The following is a 22297-nucleotide window of genomic DNA, read 5'->3' on the forward strand; positions in this document are numbered from 1 at the left end:
ATGTACACAGAAATTCGTCATTTACCATGCCATTGTATTTCATGGTATATAACGAATTTCTAAGGGCCTGTGGCACTGTTTCCAGTGCCACCTACATCCCAAATTTCCGATTCTGTACATTTACCGATTCGGTAATTTACCGAATCGGTAAAATTACCGATTCAGTAAATATACAGAATCGGTAATTTTCAGGCCCCCTACATCTGGAAGTACAATCTGGCCGTTACCGACCGGTATTTTGCCACCTACATATGGCCCATAGTGAGCCTATCACTGAAGAGAACAGAATGTTTCCCACAACGTACTGTCTATTGTTCATTAAAGGGGAATATTTCTCAGGCCGTTAGAATATATAGTGGAGCTTTCTTGTTGAACTATTGTTGAACAGAATCCTCTTTGTTAGTTAATTTAAGAACAAAGGATAAAGAAAAGGAACTTTGAGAGTCACTTCTATAAATCTACAGAAGTTTCCTATGTAATAAAGAACAAAGAAGATTCCAATTTTTAATCACCCAAGATGTATTCCAAGAAGAAGTGAAGTGAGTGCTTTAGCTTTTTTTTCTTTAATGATGCAAACAGGAAGTAAAGTTAACCCCATAGTATGCCAACAGGAAGTAGAATTAGCGTTCAACAGGAAGTAAAGTTAGCACTTTAGTATGCCAACAGGAAGTAGAAATAGCACTCAACAGGAAGTAACGTTCACTCTCTAGTAGTTGTTCTTTGTCTAGATGACGTAACTTGAAGAGGAGAAAGAATGGTTGCGTGTGTAGAAGCAGTGCGCACAAAACATCAGGTAAGTTGAATAACAACAATATGGAAAACACAGTTAGTTGAAGGAGCTTCAATGCAAACAAAACTTTAGTTGACAGAGAAAGGAAAAAAAATACTGTTTCCTTTTCCTATGCAGCGCGAGTCACAAAACAACCGTCACCATGAAGAAGAGAATAAAAACTCCATTTAAATCAAAAAATGTTGTGTCCACTGTGTTCCGCATTACCAGCAATATCGCAAAGACCAACACAGGTCTGGGTCAAACAGTACAAACACCAGTTCCTCTTCCGCTTTCCAACTTCCATAGAAATAAAAGAGAGAAGTGCGTACAGATTGCGCTCAACAGATGCGCATCCAAAAGACACACAGGGATTCCCTCAATTTATAAATGACACGAGGACTGACTCTAAAGAAAGTTCAATGGGTAAAATGCTCACAATATCTACTTATAAGAAAAGTAGATTTATACAATACCAAAAGTAGGCAGTGCAGCTGGAGATTGTTCAGAGGATGAGCCAGTTATGTAAAGTTAATAATCTTGAAGGGAATGTTCTCAAAACAATGATAAATGAAGCTGGTAACGTTGAGGTGAGATAAATGGGTTCTTTTAACTCATCGCTATTGTAAAGATCATGGTAATCCAGTAGAATATTTATTAAAGTAGATCCTTTACCCCTCAGCCTTTCAACTCAACTGCTAAACATTCTCAAGATGCAGGTTTCCGTATCATGTCACTTGGAATATGGTAAGAGCAACATTCCACATGAATGCTTAAAGAGTCTTAAGGTACAATATTCAGCATATAAAAAACCCACATCATCCCACCACCTGAAAGACCTCCACTGCTCCTGATACAGAAGAGATTTCTTTTAAAGCTCCTGACTCACACCTACAAAACCCTTAAGGACTCGCCTACATAATACACCGACTGCATTTCCACCATCCTCCCAGGAACCTTCACTCCACATACCTTTCCCTCGGACAGACATCTCCCATACGCCGCTGCCGCTCTGGAGGACGCTCCTGGTGCCAAAGCCTGGAACACGCTCTCTCTCCATCTCCGCACAGCACGCTCGCTGGCCCCCTACGAAAATAGACTCAAGACCTGACTCTTTGAAAGAGACCTGCAGTAAGGGTATGTATGCCCGGTCGAGTGACAAGCCACACTCTACAAGTAAGACTTGATTAATTGGTTGACTGCTGGTGTCTCTATACTGTATGACTCAGCGGGAGCCATTAGAGCATGAGATATGTCATTAACACAATAAAAAAAACTAAGCAAGGACATGCAGCTAACAAAACATGCATAAAGGAAGAAATTAAATTGAAAAAAGTTGGACAAAACCAAACAAAATTGCTGTCGACAAGCACACTTTACACGTGTGCAGCCAGGGGAAGATAATAGAGGTAAACAGTAAATGCTGTGCAGCCTTAACCTAATAAAAGAAATTCCACCCACCAAAGCGGATGAGAATAAGGACTTTGGCCATGGGACACTGATAACAGAAACACAGAAGGAACAACCAATAAAAACAGAGGAAAAGTAAAGTGGCAAGCACACTGACCAATAAGAAGAGAAGGTGGGGGTATGCCCCTTTTAAAATATATTAAATACAATATATTTCACAAGCACAGCACAAGTGCTGTGCGGGCACAACCTAAAAATGTCTTTGTGTGTTTGGGTAAGAGCCGGGATAGACAATGTTTTTTTTCTTTCTCATGCTCCTAAACTGATCAAGAGGATGCACATTTTAAAAATGATGGTGCTTATTTCATTTTAGAATGGGGGCCTACTATACCCTGACATGCCACTGACCACTGACCGTAGACGGTTGTCCTGTATTTGGTGTCAGTGCATTATTATTATTATTATTATGTGCTTCTATAGCGCCTGAATAAATCCCCGAAGGGATATCTCCGCGCTCATGTTGGAAGGGGAGATTGGACCTGTGTCTGATCATTACAGAGGTGAGAAATCATAAATTAGATTAATTAGTGCTGAAAAGATGGGTCTTGAGAGTTTTACGAAAGGATAAGTGATTGGTGATTAGTTTAAGTTCAAGGGGAAGGGAGTTCCAGAGAGCAGGGCCTGTATGTGCCAGAGCACAACCTCCTTGACGGGATTTTTTTATTTTAGGGACCTGAAGTAGATGAAGATTACTCGATCGAAGTGATCGGCCTGGCACATAGGGTTGAAAGGCTCTGGTCAAATATTTAGGGCCCTTTCCTGTCAGGCATCTATGAATAGTACAGAGGATTTTGAACTTTGTGCGTTGCCGCACTGGCAACCAATGGAGCTTGGCTAGTAGAGGGCGGGAGGGAGTTCTAGATGGAACATTGAGAACTAACCTTGCCGCCGTATTCTGGACCACTTGTAATTTGTTTAGTTGGCCTTCATTAGTTGACAATAGAAGGCCATTACAGTAGTCCAGTCTACTAATCACTAGTGCCTGGACTAGGGTTTTCCTGTGACTATCAGGTATATAAGGGAACACCCTTTTTAATAGTCCGATGGCCCTAAAGCATGTGCCCGCAACTTGGTTGACATGATGTTTGAAAGTCAGGGCCTGATCGAATAACACCCCCAAGTTTTTGACCGTCTGCTTTGGGACAGGGACTGGTCCTAGTTCTGTGGGCCACCACTCCCCAGGCCATAATGTTGCCGCCTCCCCAAACAATAAGACTTCCGTTTTGCCCACGTTGCATTGAAGGCAATTCTCTGCCATCCAATTTGCGACGGCTCTCATACCTTCAGCAAAAGATTTTTGCAGGGCAGGGGTGAAAGTTTTAAAGGGGAACATCAGCTGGGTGTCGTCAGCGTAGGATATCGGGGTAAACCCATAAGGCCTCACTAAGTCGGCCAGGGGGGCCACATACACATTAAATAATGTGGGGCTGAGGCATGAGCCCTGTGGCACACCCCTGGTGAGCTCCCTAGAGGTGGATTTATGGGAACCCAACCTGACTTCTTGAGAGCGGCAGGAAAGAAAACTTTCCACCCAGGACAGGGCTGTACCTCCCACCCCTACATCCCTCAGACGACCGAGAAGCACTTTGTGGGACACCGTATCGAAAGCAGCAGACAGATCCAACAGCACCAGAATCATAGATCCCCCACTATCCAGTGTCAACTGATGTTATTGGTCACTTCAAGTAGGGCTGATTCGGTGCTGTGGTTTGGCCTGAACCCAGATTGTGAAGGGTCCAGGCCTTCTGCTGCTTCCAGGTGATTCGATAGGTGGGTGTTTATGTGCTTCTCAGTCATTTTACTGATGTAGGGTAGGAGGGAGATGGGCCGAAGGTTGGAAAGGTCTGTCCAGGGGGAGGTCGCCTTCTTCCTTATGGGGTTTACCACCGCTATTTTCCATTCCCTCGGGACTTGTCCTTTCGCCAGCGAGGTATTCATGACTGACTGAATGGAGGGTCCTAGGATGGAGATCAGAGGGGCCACCATTTTAGCAGGGAGGTGATCATTTGGGGAGCCGGTTTTCATGTGGGTAATGAGGAGTGGAAGGTCTAAATCACTGACAGGTGGAATGGTAAGAAAGGTGCTTTTCATAGGTGCCGAAGATAGACATGAAGGAGGGGACCTAGTTCCTGTGCCTTGAGAAGCAATGATTTTATTATAAATCAGATTTATTTTATCTTCGAAGAAGATGGAAATCTCATCACACAGAGTCTGTGAGGCATCGTCAGGGCTCTCAGTAGCAGACGGTTTTACAAAGCTGAGCAGAATTTTGAATAATTCCCTCGGACAATTACCCGCCTCCTCTAATTGTAAAGATAAGTTGTTTTTCCTAGCAAGTTTTATATTCTTGTAATAGTTTGACTGAGCAAGTAGAAATATTTCCTTTTCCTGCTCTTTTTTTGATTTCCTCCACGCTTTTTCAAGCCTCCTACATTTCTGTTTTTCTTTCCTAAGGTCAAGGGTATACCACTTTTCTTGTTTAGTAGGGGAATACTGCTTATGAAGTTTACGCGGGGCAAGAGTATCTATAGCTTGTTTAAGAGATTTGTTATACTTTTCCAATGCCACTTCAGCAGAGTCTGTTTCAGAGAACTGAGGCTGTTGCCAAAGTTCACGCAGATTTTCAGCTGATATTTTATGCCACTGGCGGCGGTAAATAGGAGGAGGTGGTGTTCTAAGTTGTTTTTTAGTAGGTCCTGCCAGATAGAACTCCACCAGAAAATGATCTGTCCAGTGGATTTCAGTGGCAGGAAGGCACCTAATTTTAGAGCAATTGGAAAATATAGAGTCAAGGGTGTGACCCGCTATATGGGTAGCCCCACTATTTTTTATCTCAAGTCCAAGATTGGACAAGTCTGCTGTTAATTGTATTGATTCAGGGTCTTCAGAGTTATCCATATGTACATTAAAATCACCGAGGAGGAAAAAATCCTCCTTAGCTCTAACATGGGGGGCCAGTAATTCCAGGAGAGAAAGAGCAAAATCTGAATTGTGTCCCGGTGGACGATATATTAATGCTCCTTTCCATGAGATGTTGCTTGCAAGGTTGATTTTAAATACCATGATTTCCAAAAAAGGAGTAAAACTTTGTTCTAACATTGCTATCTTAAAGGAGTCTTTAAAAATGATAGCAAGCCCCCCTCCTGTCTTAATTGGCCTATCCGCATGTATGATTCTATAACCTACTGGGACCCTCAATGTAATAGCATTTATAGTATGTGGTTTCATCCAAGTTTCGGTTAAAAAACATATATCCGGTTGTTGGGAAGAAATCAGATCCCAGATCTGAAGTTGGTGTTTGGGGAAAGAGCGTACATTAAGGAGAAGACACTTCAGTTCTAGAGGGGATACTAAAGAGGTCACATTGTCAAAGGAACACTCTATTGACCCCATTGATTGATAGCGGCATTGTCGACAAGAAAAGCAACCCTCGAGTTGTAAGCAAGATAGTCGTGTGGTACAAATGCCTATGGGTTCAAGCTGGCGTAAGGAGCTAGCGGAGTAGGAAATATAGCGAGTACCTGAGTCAGGAGGGTCCATAACACATAGGCCCTAGCCCCTACGCCCCGTCCTGTCGCGGACGGGCGCAGACGGGCAGCTCTTTGGCGGGTCTTCGGCGGGGCTGCGCGCGATCGCTGCGCGCCCGTGGTACTGCGAGGGCTAAATAGCCCTGAGGAAGTGATTCACTAGAGCGCTAACCGCTCTTCATGCCGGCCGACCGGAAGTGCCTGCAGGTCCCCACGAGAATAGTCAGGGAGGCAGCTCCGGTAATCAGTCAGTGGTGGCGTGTGGTGCAGGGGGTAATGAATTTTAAAAAACAGCAATTTAAAATGCACAATATCACAGCAATATTACAATTCAATTTTAAAAGCGCTAGCAATTATTTCTATTTCTCGATCTCTTACTGGCCAGGTCAAGTCAAAACGCCAAGCGGGTTAGAGACACTGCCACTGTCTCCTTCAGAGCAGACCTTTCTTTATGTATCCTGTATGTGTGTTAGTCCAACATTAAAGGCACTGTGGATAAAAAGAGGGCCCCCTGCAGCTTCATTTTCTTCAACAGCAGCAGGGAGGGTGTAAAACTTCTGTCAAAGCAGGGGTTTAATCTGAGGAAAGCACTGCTATGACAGAAAGTCTCTCTCCTTTAAACTGTTCCCACCCGTCCAGTTGATACATAGGGCTTCTATCAGAGTGTTTGGGAGAAGGCAACCAACCATCATTAGAGGGGAGGAGTGTCAGAAGATAGGGAGGGCAGAGACAATAGCAGGAGAAAATGGGCCATCATCAGCATTATGGAGACATCATAGGGTGTTCTGGAATATAGCACATAGCGCCAAGGCAACATCCGTTATTCTATATCACGCCAGTAAACAAAGTCAAAATATCGACTTTTTATTTTCGACCTACAAGAAAATCGAGTTCAAAATATCGGAGGGAAAGAATATCAAAATCAAGAATATCAAAGACCAAAATATCAACCTGAAGGTAAGAAATATCGTTTATGTAAATATCGAAGTTAGTAATTTCAAAAGTAAAAATATCAATGTTGCTAATATCGATATTATTATTAGTGTTATGTATTTTATTATGTATTTTATATGTATGTTTTTATAATTTTTGTTAATCATTGTACTAGTTTTAAAATATATAAATTACATTTTAAGGAGATAGTAATAATTTGTTTATGTAAATTATGCGTTTTAATAACTTAGCGGGTTGTGGGTTTATAGGGGAATAGTATGGGAAGTCATTTAATTATAGTAAATTAATAAAATACTTTGTAGGAATTATTAAATATTTTTAAATACGTTTTGCGTTTTAGTTCTGTAGCGGGATGTGGGTTCATAGGGGAATAGGGTAGGAAGTAATTTATTTGTAATTAAATAATTATTAAATGTTTATTTTTTTGGTATTGATAATTATTTGTATGGTAAATAATTATAAATAGGTAATAATTTTTTATTAATTGGTAATTGATGTTTATTAATTGATTATTTAGTAAGGATATTAAGTGTATTAATTTATTATTGAAGTGTTTTGTGAGGTTATAGGGTATTAGGGTGGGAAGTGATATAATTGTAATTAGGTCATTATTTATTTTACTGTTGAGTATTGATAATTACATTTTTAATAATTAATTATTAATTGGTAATAACTTTGTAATACCAAATATATTTTTAATTAATTCATTGCTCATTAATTATTAATTGGCAATTACATTTGATTAGTTATCATGTATTGGCAGTCATTAATAAATTATTGTTAATTAATGTTTTTGCTAAATGTTTTTGAATAATTATTGTTTTTTGGTATTGAAACTTTTTTTAATTATTATTTGGTAATACATGTTTAATAATACATATTTAAATGTATTTATTTAATTTAATTGTTATTTAGTTATTAATTGGTAATTATTTTTAAATAATTATTTATTGGTATTGTTAATGTAATGATTAAAACATTATATTAAAAAATATATATATTTTGATTATTACTAAGTTATTTTGACCCATACGCTATCCAACACTTAAACTACTGTTGCACTCTCTGGAGTTGGAATAGTAATTTTTATCCCTACACTATCCAACACTTTCCCTACGGTTGCACTCTCTAGAGTTGGAACAATCATTTTTACCCCTACGCTATCCAATATTTACTGTTTTAGTTAATGTAGTGTATCATTTATTTAAAATTATTTTTATAATTTTTTATATATAGTTTTGATATTTTTTTATATTAATATTGTATGTTTACGTATGTATTTATAATTTATAAAATGTTTTAAATAATTTATATGTTATTAGAGTAATTAATTCTAAATATTATTAAGTACATATATATTATATTTTATATGTATATGTTTAATGATTTTACACTATGGGGTCGATTCTGATTAGGGAAGTACGATCCATAGGTCAAAAATCCGTCCGTATCCTTGCGAACCGTCAGAAAAACAAGGGAAAATCCATACGACATGCACCCTTGCAGTGATCTGTACACTTCGTAAACATGCCATACGACCGGCCAAGTACGATCCGGACCAGGTTCCGTGTACGCGATTCGTACGGTAAACGTCGTGTATAGGCAATTCGTACGGAGAACCATACAATAACATACGAACCGTACCCCTAAATTCATGGGGTGTACGCACGGGGTGTATGCACCGTACACTACGTCCTTCGGGGGTACGAACCGTACCCCTAGGCACCGTACAATGACATACATGGGGTGTACTCACGGGGACATATGCACCGTACCCCTGAAATCCAGGGGTGTATGCACCGTACACCGACGAAATCAGCTTTTCCGTATATTTTCAGCTCCCGTAAAAAAAGATTCGTACGGAGTGGTGTCCAAACGAATCGTACTTGCTGGGTCGTAAAAAGCTGCTGCGATCCATACGAACATCGCGTACTGCGCGTTCTGAGTGCGATCCGTACAGATTATTGAATTGTACGGTCTTTTGTACGATTCATACGGAGAACTGCATTGAGTGCACATCGTACTACATCTTACGTACGGGGACGGTTCGGGATACGATTCGTACGGGAAAAACGCTCCGTACGTCGATTAGGACTGGATTTTACCTAATCGGAATCGGCCCCTATATGAATTACTTATTATTTTAAACATCTTTTTATCTATGTTTATTTTAATTATATGTATTATGTATTTAATTTTTATATTATTTTTAAACATTAAAAAACTATTTTTACAACGATATTTTTTACAATATTTTGTTACAATATTTTTGTACTTACCTTCATGTAGATAGGACTTCGATATTGTTGATGCCGATATTCCGCCTCCGATATCTTTGATGCCGCTATTTTCAATGTCGATATTATGTCAGACATTTATCACGCCACCTAGTATCAGGTCATCCTACACCATTGTAGAGTATGATGCACATCACCGGGCTATTATAGTCTGTTCTAGAACAAGCCACCCAGGGCAAGGATAGCATAGGCTGTGTTACAACATGCTTCCCAGAACCAGTTAACCCACACTATTTCAGAGGATTCTGGAACATGCCTCACAACACTGGGGCATGCCAATCCGCCTCTTGCCTTCGTAGACCTGTAAGAGTTATGTTATCCAGTACCAGGGTATCATGAGTGTTTTAGATCATGTCACCCAATAAAAGGCCATTCCACACCACTCCAGGGTATTCCATAATATGGCATATACTGCCAGGGCATCCTAGGCTGTTGTGCAACATGCCAACCAGAACCAGGCCATCACAGGTGCTTCTAGTACCAGGGCATCCCATGCTACCTTATGACATCATCAGCTACTCCATAACATGCCGCAAAGTTCTGGCTCATTCCAAGTCATGCCCACCAAAAATGCCCCCACACTATTCCAGAACATGCCACTGATATGTGATCAAGAACAGACTACTGCTTTCACAGACAGGCTTGCATCCCATAATGCTTTGGTATTGCCATCTTGAAATACTTTTGACGACATTAAAGGTTCTCTGCGATGAAGTTTTCGGAGCAGAAGATTGTAGATGCATCTAAGGCTACCATCAAAGATTCCTAGAGAACCATCACCCCAGTCCTAGGCCATTTGCCATAGTCTCAGCTGATGTGTGAGGCAGATGATGTACTTGACATGACATTTCTCGTTGAGGCCCATAATTCTGCCCTCTGTGTTACTACTCAGAAAGCAAGTGGCGGTACTCTGTGTAAAGTAAATTAGGTCTTGGCAGGTGTTTGGTTTTACATTCAGACTTTTTTTTTCTTTTCAAATTCTATTCAAACTTCCTGAAAGAAAAGTATTTAAAAAACAAACCATTACAGTTTTATATATTTTATACATTGAAACCAATGCACAGCGTGGAGATGCCATAAGATGTGTTTGCTTTTTCTCAAATATATTGGGTTTTTTACTTTCAGTTTTTTTTTTAGTACATCACAAAGAAGACCTGGAAAAACATACAGTGCGCCCGGCACAAACATTATAAAGGAGAGACCAAATGGCTTCCCTAATGCAGATTACCTTTTCATCTTTGGAGAGAGTGCCTGCCACTTTACCATGTGAAATGTCAGACAAGTCACCATAGCTGAGGTCCTTTTCTTTAGTCCTTTATAAAAGATGACTGTTGCATGATTGGCAGTGAGTTACAGCCGGGAGAGGCTTACTTTCCCTTGGACTACACATGATGTGCTAAAAAGAAAGGTAAAAATATCCAACTGGAACATCTCAAACTGCACATACACACTCTTGTGTGCCCCTGCACACACTGGTGAACCTAGGTGTTGGGTCCATCACATTACATTACATTAAATTAAAAATATTTGTACCGCGCACATACACCAACGGTTTCTTGGCGCTCTTGACAAATAGCAGAGGTCATGGAGAGGGGGTTACTCGAATGCTGACTGGAAATGGAGGGTTTTCAACTGTCTACGGAAGAAGTCATAGCTGGGACACAGACGGAGAGTGAGAGGCAAGGAGTTCCAGGTGGAAGGAGCTAAAACAGAAAAACTCGAGCCACCGTGTTTTTTCCGTTTGTATTTGGGGACTACAAGGAGATTGAGAGAAGAGGAACGAAGACCTCTGGGGGGGGGTGTAGCGAACCAGGCGCGATGATATAAAGGCGGGAGCCGCCTCGGTAAGTGCCTTGAAAACAGTACAGGCCATCTTGAACAGACACCGAGAGAAAACAGGAAGCCAGTGCAGGCTGCGGAGGAGGGGGGTGACATGATGATACTTGGGTTGGTGAAAGATCAGGCGAGCAGCCTGGTTTTGCACCAATTGCAGCCGGTGGAGGTGGCATGCAGGGGTCCCCACGTACAACAGGTTGGCATAGTCTAGCCTAGAGGTGATGAGGGCGATGCCCACTAAAATCAGGGCGTCTCTTGTGAGGAACCTACTAATTTTACGGATCCTCCTGAGTTGGAAAAAACACGATGAGGTCACTGAGTTTATTTGTGGCCTCATCGAGAGATCTTCAGAAATCATCACCCCTAGACTCTTGACTGTACTGACCGGAGTGGGAGCCGTCCCTAGGGAAGGTGGCCAAAAGGTGTCATTCCAAGGGTTAGCGGGACCGCCTGTGAGTACCAGCTCAGTCTTAGTGGGGTTAAGTTTTAGTTGACTGTGGCACATCCAATTTGAAATGGTCAACATAGTAGACTGAAAATGAAAACTGGAAGAAGGTTGGGAATCACGTTGCCCTTGTCCCAATGTAGTTCTGTTCTGCCCTACTGATACCTCCCAGTCATCCATCTCTTTGTTTGTGGTCACATCCATTGCAAAAGAACTGACGTGGGCTTCCAGTGTGATGCATATATACACAACATGTAGACCATAGAAAAGAAAAACACCAGCACACCTCATATCAGGTCACTATTATCCCTGTGTACTCAGCACCATTCTTCAATTAAAATCTTGAACAGAAGCTCCTTCTCAGTCCAAGGGAGTCACGTAGTGTAGACAAAAAAAGAATTGTATTTCTTTTAAAACAAAGTGCTTCACAGCCGAAGAACGTTTCGCCCCCTGCAGGCTTCCTCAAGGCAGATTTCCAAATTGATCAGCACTGTATATATCAACGCTTGTGACGTTAAATCACTTTTAGAGTGAGCTCCACCCAACGTATATTTCAATCTTTTCAAGCACCAGCAGAAGTAGTAGTATTCCTCATTTATTGTCTATCAGGAGCCATGTTAAGTTCCATCATGAACACCGTGCGTTCATCCGACCACAAATTCCGCAACAGTGTTCCCACCTAGACCACTTAACCTGCTCTGACTGGAGAAGGGCACAAACCAAGCCCTTAAATTCAGGCAACAAACAAGGACAGAATCCCTTTAAGGCTAGGAGGTGCACACACATTGTACAATAATGAACTCTCTCTGATAAGATCTGGCATCTCCTTTGGTCAACAGAGTGATGTGCATATTATAATTAATCATCTTGATGCTTTAATCTAGGAAAAAAAATGGAAGTCTAAGGGGTCCATTAGGATGCCGGTGGTGGGGTAAAATGCATTTCCCCGCCAGCAAGCAGTGGTACTCACATCCGCCATATTAGTATGACCAAACATAGACCATTTCCCGTCCGCTGTGGAGCGACATGCACCGCCATCAAAGTGCACCGCCACCACAGCAGTGGGAGCCAATGGAGACTCACAGCCTTGCGGAATGACGTCCACCCCGCTCCACAAATTAGGATGCCCCAAACAAGCAGAAGCACCGCAGCGTAGACACCACACAATTAGAGAGGCAGAAGCTCGACAGCGGAGTGCAAAACCAGAGCAGCTGCGCCCAAACCACCCAGTCACGGCTACCATGAACCCAGCTCTAAATGCCTTTCCAGTGCTATACCTGATACGTCACCAGCAAATCATAAACCGCCGCGGTAGCCGCCGCAGGTACGCAATTACACAAATATGACGCACAACACATGGGCTGACACGGGGTCCAAATCCACATCAGACACCCTGCTGGGGACAGGAACACATCCACAATGGGCACCCACACATGAACCACCATCCACCAAGTCACCCTCCACGTCCTGGACACTAATCTTCCACAACCATGCAACAATGTCCCGGTCACGTCACCGCTGCAGTGAACACAAGGGAATACATGCACACAATGTAGAAGGCTGGACCAGCCAAAGGCATGGGCAGGGCACAAACCCCACACAACCACACCTCCTCCCACCACACTTTGGCACACCCCATGAAGGCATATGCCATGTGCCCCTCCTGTGCACCCCCATGCACAACAAGTCAGGTAAAACCACACCCTGCACCACACAGCAAACAATCAGGGAGACAGCCACAGCAGGAGTGGCTGCACAGGAACACACAACACAGAGCACAGCATCACAGGGCCAGGGAAGCACATACACCACAACACCACCACCACACTCAGGGAAACAAAAATGAGTACCAGCATGTGAGAAAGTGCTGATGTGCTTTGACTGAGTGTGCCCTGGGCTCCTGCCAATCAGGTGCCCAGTGCCGGTGTTCCTTCCCTAAAACTATGTTGAAACTAAAACCCAATTGGCATCACTGGCCACATGTTAGCCCCTGGTAAATGGTACCCTGGGGTGGAGAAGTATGGCTCAATGGTTAGTGCGGCAGACCCTGATGCAGAGGTCCAGCCCGGGACCAGGGTTCAATTCGCCTCCTCGGCGGGTCTTGGGCTCAAAATTCCACGGACCTGATAATTCTCGCCTCAGTGCCAATTCCAATCATGGAGTCCCACTCTGTAACTCTGGGCAATAGCTTGCTTAATCTCCTCAACGGCCCCCACAACGCTAAGGATTCCTGACCTCCACCTTGGGGTTGCCCAGGAGTGGAAGCCTCACAGGGAAAGCCAGGATGGGTTCCACAGCGGTATTCGTACAATCGCCTTGATACCCTTGCGGGTGAGTAGTGCGCTATACAAGTATCAATTTACATTTACATTTACCCTAGGTACCCTGAGCATTGTGACAAGAGAAGACCCCTAAGGGCTGCAGCACTTGTTGTGCCACCCTTAGGGGCCCTGCACCCTGACCCACACCCACTGCCTTTGCAGGTTGAGTGTCCTGGTGCAGAACTGAACAAAGAGTCGACATTGCACACCTCCTAGCATGCCATGCCCACCAACACACTGCCCTGGCATACATCATTCAAACAAGACAGGAGTATAACCCATAGACCAAGTCAGGACTGGGTAGGTAAGGTGCAAATTAGAATACAGTGTCCTGAAAGGTAAAAGTCAATAGACAATTATTCATAGCATGCACATAGCATTACTTGGGTGGGCAAGAAGGAGGTAACTCATAATTTTTGACACAAGGTACTTATTCAGCTTTATGTGGTAACATTCATTTCAAGGTCAGATATGTACAGTTAGAAAACAGCACTGCATAGAATGTATTGACAACCACATGGGACTTGGTGCATCAAACGTGAATAAATAGTGCAGGTGGCGACGCAAGTGAAAGAGAACAGCGTAGTCGGCGCACTGTGCATAAGGTGCAGACTATTTACAGTGGGTGGCTATAACCCCCGCACTCTGCCCCACTCCCACATGTATGCAACATTCCCCATACTGTATTCCTTATCAGGACAAGAAAGAAAGCCAACGTACACATTCGTCTTGTGGTGGTCATTTGTTGGCCGCAGTTTATTAGGAATACAAGGAAACATGTATATACTTGCATACTTGCATGTTATGTCCTGACAAACTTCCTTGTTATTGTCTCTTGGCCCTTTTGGGTCATTTTCTTTGGTAGGTTGGTTTTTGCGCTCACTTTGCGCGGGGAGGGAGTAGCTTCTGTCCCGGAGTTAGGCCCCCTCGCTACCTTGTCCTTGTTGTGCCCTGCCTTCTGGCGGGGGCTGGGCTGCGAGCGCCGTCTCCGTTTGCTACCCCCCGTCTTTGGTAGGCCAACTTCCCAGCCGTGAGGCATCCCAGAGTGAGTGGTCCTACACCTGTCCTTAGGCCAACTCACCCAGCCGTGAGGCATCTGAAGGTGAGTGGACCTATTCTGGCACACCGCCCTCCGGTGTGCCTCCGTACCAACCGTTATCAGCGTAGTTCTCCGCCACGCTTTGCCTGTTCCTCAGCCCTGCGACAATGCTGTTCTTTGGGTGTGGGTGGGTGGGACAAAACTGTGGGCCCTGCCGCCGGTGCTGCTCCCCGCTCCGATAAAATAGGAGCTTGCTTGGGGGAGCGTTGCTTATATGCCCCTCGCCATTCGCCCTCCAGCCAGTCCGGTATGCCCCAAGTCCATTGGGTGGTTCTTTTCCCGCCTCGACCTCCATTGGCCAGGGGCTGGCGCCTCTTTGGTGGCTGCTGTGGGGGGGGAGGGCGCTGGCATTTCCTTTGTTGCTTGGTCGCTTTTGCGCGCCAAAACCAGCCCCCACTAGTTCGTGTCCGGGGGCACGGCGCTAGTTATGGCGCCGGCTTTCGAGCTCCCTTTGGGAGCAGCCTCTGCTATAACCCCCGCACTCTGCCCCACTCCCACATGTATGCAACATTCCCCATACTGTATTCCTTATCAGGACAAGAAAGAAAGCCAACGTACACATTCGTCTTGTGGTGGTCATTTGTTGGCCGCAGTTTATTAGGAATACAAGGAAACATGTATATACTTGCATACTTGCATGTTATGTCCTGACAAACTTCCTTGTTATTGTCTCTTGGCCCTTTTGGGTCATTTTCTTTGGTAGGTTGTTTTTTGCGCTCACTTTGCGCGGGGAGGGAGTAGCTTCTGTCCCGGAGTTAGGCCCCCTCGCTACCTTGTCCTTGTTGTGCCCTGCCTTCTGGCGGGGGCTGGGCTGCGAGCGCCGTCTCCGTTTGCTACCCCCCGTCTTTGGTAGGCCAACTTCCCAGCCGTGAGGCATCCCAGAGTGAGTGGTCCTACACCTGTCCTTAGGCCAACTCACCCAGCCGTGAGGCATCTGAAGGTGAGTGGACCTATTCTGGCACACCGCCCTCCGGTGTGCCTCCGTACCAACCGTTATCAGCGTAGTTCTCCGCCACGCCGTCTGGGAGGCTTCCGTCTCCCTGCGGCTCCCCCCAACTACGTCCTGTACTTCCTTATTTGCACCCTGCCAAGCCCTTCGCTTCCCGCAGGTTGGTCTTACTTGAGCCTCCACTCTCTCTATCATTCGTGAGGCTGCCTCCTTTTTTTTTTTTTTTTTTTTTTCACAGTGTCCCTTCCGCGAGACTTCCTGAGGGGCATGCGCGAGACTTCCTGAGGGGCATGCAGGAGCCTCACCTTAACCTTTCCTGTGGTGGTGGGCCACCCTTGCTCCTTCCGTGAGCCCCTGCCATGTGTCATCCCGATGACCTGTTTGGTAGGAGGCTTCCCTCTACTTTTAGTAATTCCTTCCTCTCCTACACGACTTGCATTCCTTCCGCCCTTACCCTGTGGGGGGGGGGGCTGCGCACCTCTGGGCCTGCGCCCCTCTGGGCCTGTTGCCCTATATCTATCCCCCCTTTGCCTTGGGGGTGGGTGGGTCACGCTCCCGCCCTGGGGTGCCCCCCCTTGCGCCATAAACACTGTTTGTCACTGTTTACCGCCTGGTAACTCATGGCTTCTAAAGCCTTTCCTCTTGTTTTGTATCTTCTCGCCATTAAAAAAGGGAACAGCCCTGTGCAAAATAAAGTCAGTCTAGGTTCCCCCGATGGCACCGTCCCTCCCGAACTGCTGGTACATGTGTCTTGTGCACGGTCTGGTAGGCTTGGATGTCACCACCCAGGAGCACGCCTCGCAAAACTCACTGAAACAGCTTACCTGGCAAGTTTGTGTAATTTTGCATTGCAGAAAAACGACGTTATTTGCCATTTACGACATGTACGTCATACTGAGGAAACTGAATAGGTAATCGATTGTTCCTGTGTAGGGTCCACACAGTGCATTAGCGCCCCAGGTCTCCTGCGCTCCCCATGACTTATTACCTGCTCGTCACTACTAACCCAATACTAGGAGGAAATTCCTAAGGCCTCTCCCGGTGGGTTGGAGCCGACACTTCAGGCTAACTCTGGAATTGTTATTTTGGCCTCCGGGGTTCACTAGGTTAAATGTACAGGTGCTAGAGTCATTATTAATGTCCTTAGTGATCGAGAGGTATGAGGACCCGGTTGGAATATAAACATTGCTCAAGCGCTTCACCGATTTGAAAAACTGTGTTTAGGATGACTGCCGTAGCAGCAGTGACAGCTTTAGCGCGCCTAGCTGCAGAGGAGAGCATGTGTGGATCGGACCAATAATTCTTATCCACAGCCCTTTTGTCGGAGGATACCACGTGGAGTGTTAGCGACCGCTCTGCCCTCTCAGTTCGTTCTGTCCGGTTGTAGTGCCATAGTACAGATTGGGGTAGGGGCCCTTTTTGTATTTCGGTTTCTTTGATGGCAACCCTCTGTACTTGGGGTGGGGGGGCTCTGAGTGGCGTTGCAGGCTCCGACCGACTACCCTGCTGCCAGTTGTTCCCTTGTATCTTGTGTATCCCTGTTTAGCCATGTGACGCTACGTCCCATGCTACGTACTTGCCTGCCAGTGGCCTGTTCCCAGAGTTCAGAAGACCAGAGGGTTTCTTTCTGGCTTGAAACCTTGGTCCCAGTGTTCTGACACTTTGAAGACAGGTGATTTGCTATTTGGATAGACATCAGATTTGGAGTTGACAAACAGCAGTTCTGCTTTGGAGTCAATGAGTTCGCGGAACTCCTTGCCCTCCGGTTTCATAGAAGACAAGTGCTTACCGGGGATTTCTAATTGAGAGTACTTCTTTCTTACCCTAAGGTCTTTTCCGCCGCTTCTAATTGAAACGGAGGTCTCCTCGCTGAGGCTGTGATGCAAATAATTGACTCCTTCTTTCGTGGATGTTTTACGTATAATAATTTTTTAACTGAATACATATTTATACAGCCCTTCATTCTACACTTTATCGTTTTTAAAACGATGCAACCACGGATGTTGCTAATAACCTTTGTATGCTACTCAATTTACCGACCTTCAGGAGGATGGAAGGCTGCGTAGCATCACTTTCTGCAAGCAGCAAACGTCCAACTGATTAAGATATCTGTCCTGGTGTACCTTTGTGCTTTTCCCAAAGCAGATACACATAAAACATAATAACAGATAATGCAGGATTTCTTAAAAAACATTCTACCCTGTGCTAATTGCGAACCATACGCAAACGCTTACACGCTTGAAGTGCCCTAATGTAGTTCACTTATTACTGTGATTAAATTGACAATAAGCGGTTCTAAATGTAAGACACGTTTTCTTATAATAATGATCCGTTTGTTTTATGTTAGACAGTTGTAAACCTATCAGTTTCCGTATTAACAACCCATGTTCTCGGGTGGGGGTTGTGTTTGAAATCAAGCCAGTTCCTGAAATGGCGTGGAAACCGCAGAAATCTGAGCCGAAGAGTCCTATGAGCAGCTAGCTTGAGAAGCCAGGCAGTAGACTTGGTGAACAAGTGTAACTACACCACTCTGACATGTTAAATTGCAGCAACTGAAGCGCTGCGCTGGTCGTGCAGTATTTGAGCCCTGTCAAGCAAGTAAGTGCACGGTTGGAGCTAGGAGCCATTATCATGTACTTCTATTGCTGGTGATTTGCTTGTGGGTGAGAACGCTGGTGGGAGGCGCCACCGCTCATGTACATTTGTGTTGCGTAGGTGGACTGAGGAGTAACGCTTTCCAGGTTAAAACAACCAGTTTCTGATTCCCCTTTGCAACATAAGGTGATTGCCAATGCTGCAGATCCGCGCCGTGGCAGAGTTCCATACCATCCTGATCTGTACGGTGAACGAGGGACCCCCAAGGGAGGGCCTCTAAAAGTGCAGTGGGGAGTCTGAGTCCCGAGCTGGGTCTTGGAGTAAAGGCCGCGATGGAGGCCACATAGGATGGTAGGAGAATGGACTAAGCTTACGTGCATAACCTAAATGGGCACACAAAGGTTGTGTAAAGTGCCTGGCCGATTTAATCATGTTTGTATACTCCTCTTCTAACGCAAACTTATCCCTCGGCTACACTTTGCCCACTCCTGTATTATCATGTATGTTTTCAAATGTGAAGGCCAATGGTAACAACTCCTAATCTATTTCCAAAGCCTAATCTTCTAAGGATATTGGGGGGTGGGGGGTGCCTAAGGGCCACAATTAAAAATACGGTGCACGGGAAAGGAGAGTGGAACATACCGCCTCTTTCTTTTCTGTTTTGAAACATTAAACACTTTCTTGACTGTCACTCAAATCCTCTTTCTTTTCTGTTTTGAAACATTAAACACTTTCTTGAATGTCACTCAAATTGCCTCTGGTAATCTACACTGCAAGGGATCGAGTGTACACTCATTAGTCTTATTCCTGTCAGCAGTCCAGTCACACTGCTCTGCCTTTTCAAAAACAACCGTAGACACTGCGGGTCACACCCTTCCTAGGGCTGTTTAGTACTGTATGAGTCAGAACGCTCGTTTTTACGTCTGCAACTTGTATAGAAGAGGGAGTATTGGCTACCAGAGCTTCCCATCCATACTTAAGTGGAAAACACCTCCGCATCAACAGCACAGTGTCGTGCCTCTCTGCCTTTACCATCCCCTCTGTGTGGCCCGCTGTGCAGCTCTATGTGTGTCTTTTTCTCTACAAAAGTATCTTTCCACTTCCTCCAACCACAATTGCACCAACATCACAGAAGGCAGGAATGCAAACTTCCAACAGCGCCGTTCAACCAGAATCAACTAAATACAATGAGGCTCCTGAAGAGGTTTGAGGCTCCCGGTTATTTTACTGCAGCCTCCCATGACGCAAAGAAACTGAAAATTGTGCTTTCGTGTGTTAGGCCGTTTCCCACATTATTCTTCCCCGTAGGTAGCATGGGTGCTACACTAGAGTCCCCCATCACCAGCGCCTGTGCTGCGTCCCTAGACAGTATTTCCCTTCTTTATGTACATTTCATAACATTAGCCGCGTGGGGTTAACCCGAGGCTCAAACCTTTGGCCTACACATCCGTGAGTAGCCACCGCGTGAGGTGACCTGAGCAACCTGGGACACTGGTCACTATCGCCATCTCGTTCCCTCTTGCCCTTTTGCCCACTTGGTGGCACTGCTGCCACACCACGCGGTGCAGCCCGGCCCGTAGCACTAATACTGCTCGGTCCACCTGCGAGGGCACGCCAGAAGCGCCGCAAAACTTGCCACTCTGGATACCTAGGCTGTTTATCTATCTCATTTGCTTAAAACCATTATTATTATTATTATTATTTTTTAAAGTGCGAACTTTACCGGAAGGTGTCAGGCACTGTACAATAGACCCCATTACGCAGGGCAGGTATCGGGCGCTTCCTCTCCTTTCTTGGCGCTATGTTCCAGGGACCTCGCATCCTATTCTTAAGCTGGCGATGTCTAGTTTTTTGGTACTTTGAAGGGGCAGTAACAATGCTCGAGCGGCCCTGTCTCTTACCTCCTTGATGTCTGCGGGGGCACTGCCGCCCGCCCCGGCCTTTGTCATCTCGGGGGCACCGCCGCCCGCACCGATCACCGCCCGGTTCTGGCTGCTATCCCTTAGTTGCTCCAGCTGCTTTGGCCCAAGGCTGCCGGGTGGCGCAGCTCGCGTTCTCCTGAGCACCGCCGTTCTGGCTTAAGGTGCATTCGGGTAGCCATTCTGGCGTCCTGCTCTGCCTCGATCGCCCGTCCCAACCGCTGGTCATCGATCCCCGGCATCCTGTCTCTTGGTTCCCCGAGGTGCCGCCTGGATCACGTCACCCCTCCTGGTATCGTCCTGCCGCTCGCTGCGCTGGCCGGCCCTTCATCTGTCCTGCGAGAAGGAGGGGTACCTTCACTTCTGTCTCTTGCTCGGCCTGTTCCACGAGCGTCCCTTTCTCTTTGGTGGCTGTATGGCGAGGTGGGGTACTTCGATACTGCTGGGCCATGGCGGACTGGAAAATCCGTTGCGCCCCTCCTCCAGCTCCATGGTGTGCCCGGTGATGCAGCGTGGGCACCCGTCTTCTTCCTGGTCGCCGCACCTGGTTGGGCCCACACCCGGGGTGCCTGGTGCTGCCGGGCGGGCTCACGTCCGCCTATGACCTGCTCCCTTTCTCCCTTTGGTGGCCCCGAACGGGGAGTTCCGGGCAGTCTCTCTCTCTTTTGCAGGTGGAGCGAGAGGGGCACCCAGACGTCCTTGGTAACCCTTTGTTAATCTTTTTTGGCAGCAGCGGCCAGTTCCATGGCCGTGAAGGGCTTTGCCTTCAAGAAATGGAACACAAAACTGTGGGCCCTGCCGCCGGTGCTGCTCCCCGCTCCGATAAAATAGGAGCTTGCTTGGGGGAGCGTTGCTTATATGCCCCTCGCCATTCGCCCTCCAGCCAGTCCGGTATGCCCCAAGTCCATTGGGTGGTTCTTTTCCCGCCTCGACCTCCATTGGCCAGGGGCTGGCGCCTCTTTGGTGGCTGCTGTGGGGGGGGAGGGCGCTGGCATTTCCTTTGTTGCTTGGTCGCTTTTGCGCGCCAAAACCAGCCCCCACTAGTTCGTGTCCGGGGGCACGGCGCTAGTTATGGCGCCGGCTTTCGAGCTCCCTTTGGGAGCAGCCTCTGCTAGAACGGCGCATGTGACATTGTGAAATCACAGTGGGCACAGTTAGTTTTGGTTCAGGTCTAAAAAGCCACTAAAGAGAAGTGCGCCTATTAGTCAGGCTGTTGGGTCGACGGCGTTTCGATCCAGAGGAATTAGGATCATCATCAGGACTGGTTGTCTGAATTAGGAAGTGCTGTGGAAAAAGGGAGCATATGTTAGGGAGGGGGAAGGAAATTGAGGGAAGGGTGTGTGTCCAATTTTAAGGAACTGTGTCCAATTTAAGGAACTGGAGCACTGTTTACCTTCAAAGGATCCCAGGAATTATGAGTCCTTAAGGTATGGTGAAGTAGGGTGGTTAGAGGTAGCTTCGGTACGTTGGGTGATGCACCGGTAAATTGGTGTCATCACTAATGGGCCATGAGGTGCTTTATGTCTTGGGCTGGCGGGCCGTGCTGGGAACACAAAAATGAGGGAAAACAATGAATGGGGAGTCGGGGTGAAGTAATACAACTTAGTAGGAGTTTTAAATGGGGGCCCTTGGGGTAAGGACGTATACCTACCTCAAAATCGCAGAGGCAGTGTTATTTTAGCCCCGTGAGATGGCCTTGCTCCGGTGAATGACTGGAGGCAGAATCAGCGTTGCAGTCGGCCAATTAATGGACAGGTGAATGACATATGATGGAGATCAGTGTCGACCTGGGAGCATATCCAGCAAGTGTTGGGATATGTGTTGTGTATTTTATTTAGGTATACAGGGGTAAAAAAACAATCAATTGCAAAAAAGAAAAGTGTTTGTGTTGTGCTGGCCGCTTTAGAGGATTTCCTGAGATTCGGTCAAATTTTGTTCCGAAAAGAAATATGCCAATTCGTGCCCAAATCAGATTCCCATGAGAGTTCCACTTTAGTTTTATCTCGGAACTCAGGGAGTGCCATTAAACAAGAATAAATGGTGGAAGCCTTCGGGATTATGAGTAGGAGATTATGCCATGGGAAAAGGGGTTGGGAGGGTGAGGAAGGTGAAATGT

Source organism: Lissotriton vulgaris, chromosome 4_1, assembly GCF_964263255.1.
Source record: "Lissotriton vulgaris chromosome 4_1, aLisVul1.2, whole genome shotgun sequence".
NCBI lineage: Eukaryota > Metazoa > Chordata > Amphibia > Caudata > Salamandridae > Lissotriton > Lissotriton vulgaris.